The sequence below is a fragment of the Mustelus asterias genome, unplaced genomic scaffold (assembly GCF_964213995.1).
Source record: "Mustelus asterias unplaced genomic scaffold, sMusAst1.hap1.1 HAP1_SCAFFOLD_526, whole genome shotgun sequence".
NCBI classification, from domain to species: Eukaryota; Metazoa; Chordata; class Chondrichthyes; order Carcharhiniformes; family Triakidae; genus Mustelus; species Mustelus asterias.
Window position 1 is genome coordinate 280,853 of NW_027590477.1, and position 6,140 is coordinate 286,992.

Below are 6,140 nucleotides of genomic sequence, written 5' to 3' on the forward strand. Positions count from 1 at the left end.
CCCAACATTACACCCATCCTGACCCCAACACTACACCCGTCCTGACCCCAACATTACACCCATCCTGACCCCAACACTACACCCGTCCTGACCCCAACATTACACCCATCCTGACGCCAACACTACACCCGTCCTGACCCCAACATTACACCCGTCCTAACCCCAACACTACACGCGTCCTGACCCCAACATTACACCCGTCCTGACCCCAACATTACACCCGTCCTGACCCCAACATTACACCCGTCCTGACCCCAACACTACACCCGTCCTGACCCCAACATTACACCCGTCCTGACCCCAACACTACACCAGTCCTGACCCCAACACTACACCCGTCCTGACCCCAACATTACACCCGTCCTGACCCCAACATTACACCCGTCCTGACCCCAACATTACACCCTTCCTGACCCCAACATTACACCCGTCCTGACCCCAACATTACACCCGTCCTGACCCCAACATTACACCCGTCCTGACCCCAACATTACACACGTCCTGACCCCAACATTACACCCATCCTGACCCCAACACTACACCCATCCTGACCCCAACACTACACCCATCCTGACCCCAACATTACACCCATCCTGACCCCAACACTACACCCATCCTGACCCAAACACTACACCCGTCCTGACCCCAACACTACACCCATCCTGACCCCAACATTACACCCGTCCTGACCCCAACACTACACCCGTCCTAACCCCAACATTACACCCGTCCTGACCCCAACACTACACCCGTCCTGACCCCAACACTACACCCATCCTGATCCCAACATTACACCCGTCCTGACCCCAACACTACACCCGTCCTGACCCCAACATTACACCCGTCCTGACCCCAACACTACACCCGTCCTGACCCCAACACTACACCCGTCCTGACCCCAACATTACACCCGTCCTGACCCCAACATTACACCCGTCCTGACCCCAACATTACACCCGTCCTGACCCCAACATTACACCCGTCCTGACCCCAACATTACACCCGTCCTGACCCCAACATTACACCCGTCCTGGCCCCAACATTACACCCGTCCTGACCCCAACATTACACCCATCCTGACCCCAACATTACACCCGTCCTGACCCCAACACTACACACGTCCTGACCCCAACACTACACCCGTCCTGACCCCAACATTACACCCATCCTGACCCCAACATTACACCCGTCCTGACCCCAACATTACACCCATCCTGACCCCAACATTACACCCGTCCTGACCCCAACATTACACCCGTCCTGACCCCAACACTACACCCGCCCTGACCCCAATACTACACCCGTCCTGACCCCAACACTACACCCGTCCTGACCCCAACACTACACCCGTCCTGACCCCAACATTACACCCGTCCTGACCCCAACACTACACCCGTCCTGACCCCAACATTACACCCGTCCTGACCCCAACACGAAACCCGTCCTGACCCCAACATTACACCCGTCCTGACCCCAACACTACACCCGTCCTGACCCCAACATTACACCCATCCTGACCCTATTACACCCTTCCTGACCCCAACACTTCACCCATCCTGACCCCAACATTACACCCATCCTGACCCTATTACACCCATCCTGACCCCAACATTACAGCCGTCCTGACCCCAACACTACACCCGTCCTGACCCCAACATTACACCCATCCTGACCCCAACATTACACCCGTCCTGACCCCAACACTACACCCATCCTGACCCCAACACTACACCCGTCCTGACCCCAACATTACACCCATCCTGACCCCAACACTACACCCGTCCTGACCCCAACATTACACCCGTCCTGACCCCAACACTACAGCCATCCTGACCCCAACACTACACCCGTCCTGACCCCAACATTACACCCGTCCTGACCCCAACACTACACCCGTCCTGACCCCAACATTACACCCGTCCTGACCCCAACACTACACCCGTCCTGACCCCAACATTACACCCGTCCTGACCCCAACATTACACCCGTCCTGACCCCAACACTACACCCGTCCTGACCCCAACATTACACCCGTCCTGACCCAAACACTACACCCATCCTGACCCCAACATCACACCCATCCTGACCCCAACATTACACCCGTCCTGACCCCAAAACTACACCCGTCCTGACCCCAACATTACACCCGTCCTGACCCCAACACTACACCCGTCCTGACCCCAACATTACACCCGTCCTGACCCCAACATTACACCCGTCCTGACCCCAACACTACACCCGTCCTGACCCCAACACTACACCCGTCCTGACCCCAACATTACACCCGTCCTGACCCCAACACTACACCCGTCCTGACCCCAACACTACACCCGTCCTGACCCCAACACTACACCCGTCCTGACCCCAACTCTACACCCGTCCTGACCCCAACATTACACCCATCCTGACCCCAACATTACACCCGTCCTGACCCCAACATTACACCCGCCCTGACCCCAACACTACACCCGTCCTGACCCCAACACTACACCCGTCCTGACCCCAACATTAAACCCGTCCTGACCCCAACATTACACCCGTCCTCACCCCAACATTACACCCGTCCTGACCCCAACACTACACCCATCCTGACCCCAACATTGCACCCGTCCTGACCCCAACACTACACCCGTCCTGACCCCAACATTACACCCGTCCTGACCCCAACACTACACCCGTCCTGACCCCAACATTACACCCGTCCTGACCCCAACATTACACCCGTCCTGACCCCAACACTACACCCGTCCTGACCCCAACATTACACCCGTCCTGACCCCAACACTACACCCATCCTGACCCCAACATCACACCCATCCTGACCCCAACACTACACCCGTCCTGACCCCAACATTACACCCGTCCTGACCCCAAAACTACACCCGTCCTGACCCCAACATTACACCCGTCCTGACCCCAACACTACACCCGTCCTGACCCCAACACTACACCCGTCCTGACCCCAACATTACACCCGTCCTGACCCCAACACTACACCCGTCCTGACCCCAACACTACACCCGTCCTGACCCCAACATTACACCCGTCCTGACCCCAACACTACACCCGTCCTGACCCCAACATTACACCCGTCCTGACCCCAACACTACACCCGTCCTGACCCCAACACTACACCCGTCCTGACCCCAACACTACACCCGTCCTGACCCCAACATTACACCCGTCCTGACCCCAACACTACACCCATCCTGACCCCAACACTACACCCGTCCTGACCCAACACTACACCCGTCCTGACCCCAACACTACACCTGTCCTGACCCCAACATTACACCCATCCTGACCCCAACATTACACCCGTCCTGACCCCAACATTACACCCGCCCTGACCCCAACACTACACCCGTCCTGACCCCAACACTACACCCGTCCTGACCCCAACATTACACCCGTCCTGACCCCAACATTACACCCGTCCTCACCCCAACATTACACCCGTCCTGACCCCAACACTACACCCATCCTGACCCCAACATTACACCCGTCCTGACCCCAACACTACACCTGTCCTGACCCCAACATTACACCCGTCCTGACCCCAACATTACACCCGTCCTGACCCCAACATTACACCCGTCCTGACCCCAACACTACACCCATCCTGACCCCAACATTACACCCGTCCTGACCCCAACACTGCACCCATCCTGACCCCAACATTACACCCGTCCTGACCCCAACACTACACCCGTCCTGACCCCAACACTACACCCGTCCTGACCCCAACATTACACCCGTCCTGACCCCAACATTACACCCATCCTGACCCCAACACTACACCCGTCCTGACCCCAACATTACACCCGTCCTGACCCCAACATTACACCCATCCTGACCCCAACATTACACCCATCCTGACCCCAACATTCCACCCGTCCTGACCCCAACACTACACCCATCCTGACCCCAACATTACACCCGTCCTGACCCCAACATTACACCCGTCCTGACTCCAACATTACACCCGTCCTGACCCCAACATTACACCCGTCCTGACCCCAACACTACACCCGTCCTGACCCCAACATTACACCCGTCCTGACCCCAACACTACACCCATCCTGACCCCAACACTACACCCGTCCTGACCCCAACATTACACCCGTCCTGACCCCAACACTACACCCGTCCTGACCCCAACATTACACCCGTCCTGACCCCAGCACTACACCCGTCCTGACCCCAACATTACACCCGTCCTGACCCCAACATTACACCCGTCCTGACTTCAACACTACACCCGTCCTGACCCCAACATTACACCCGTCCTGACCCCAACACTACACCCATCCTGACCCCAACATCACACCCATCCTGACCCCAACACTACACCCGTCCTGACCCCAACATTACACCCGTCCTGACCCCAACATTACACCCGTCCTGACCCCAACATTACACCCCTCCTGACCCCAACACTACACCCGTCCTGACCCCAACATTACACCCGTCCTGACCCCAACACTACACCCGTCCTGACCCCAACATACACCCGTCCTGACCCCAACATTACACCCGTCCTGACCCCAACACTACACCCGTCCTGACCCCAAAACTACACCCGTCCTGACCCCAACACTACACCCGTCCTGACCCCAACATTACACCCGTCCTGACCCCAACACTACACCCGTCCTGACCCCAAAACTACACCCGTCCTGACCCCAACACTACACCCGTCCTGACCCCAACATTACACCCATCCTGACCCCAACATTACACCCGTCCTCACCCCAACATTACACCCGCCCTGACCCCAACACTACACCCGTCCTGACCCCAACACTACACCCGTCCTGACCCCAACATTACACCCGTCCTGACCCCAACATTACACCCGTCCTCACCCCAACATTACACCCGTCCTGACCCCAACACTACACCCATCCTGACCCCAACATTACACCCGTCCTGACCCCAACACTACACCTGTCCTGACCCCAACATTACACCCGTCCTGACCCCAACATTACACCCGTCCTGACCCCAACATTACACCCGTCCTGACCCCAACACTACACCCATCCTGACCCCAACATTACACCCGTCCTGACCCCAACACTACACCCATCCTGACCCCAACATTTCACCCGTCCTGACCCCAACACTACACCCGTCCTGACCCCAACATTACACCCATCCTGACCCCAACATTACACCCGTCCTGACCCCAACATTACACCCGTCCTGACCCCAACACTACACCCGTCCTGACCCCAACATTGCACCCGTCCTGACCCCAACATTACACCCATCCTGACCCCAACATTACACTCATCCTGACCCCAACATTACACCCGTCCTGACCCCAACACTACACCCATCCTGACCCCAACATTACACCCATCCTGACCCCAACATTACACCCGTCCTGACCCTATTACACCCGTCCTGACCCCAACACTACCCCCATCCTGACCCCAACATTACACCCGTCCTGACCCCAACATTACACCCGTCCCGACCCCAACACTACACCCATCCTGACCCCAACATTACACCCATCCTGACCCCAACACTTCACCCGCCCTGACCCCAACATTACACCCGTCCTGACCCCAACATTACACCCGTCCTGACCCCAACATTACACCCGTCCTGACCCCAACACTCCGCCCGTCCTGACCCCAACATTACACCGGTCCTGACCCCAACACTTCACCCGCCCTGACCCCAACATTACACCCGTCCTGACCCCAACATTACACCCGTCCTGACCCCAACACTACACCCGTCCTGACCCCAACATTACACCCGTCCTGACCCCAACATTACACCCGTCCTGACCCCAACACTACACCCGTCCTGACCCCAACATTACACCCGTCCTGACCCCAACATTACACCCGTCCTGACCCCAACACTACACCCGTCCTGACCCCAACATTACACCCGTCCTGACCCCAACACTACACCCGTCCTGACCCCAACACTACACCCGTCCTGACCCCAACATTACACCCGTCCTGACCCCAACACTACACCCGTCCTGACCCCAACACTACACCCGTCCTGACCCCAACCCTACACCCGTCCTGACCCCAACTCTACACCCGTCCTGACCCCAACATTACACCCATCCTGACCCCAACATTACACCCGTCCTGACCCCAACATTA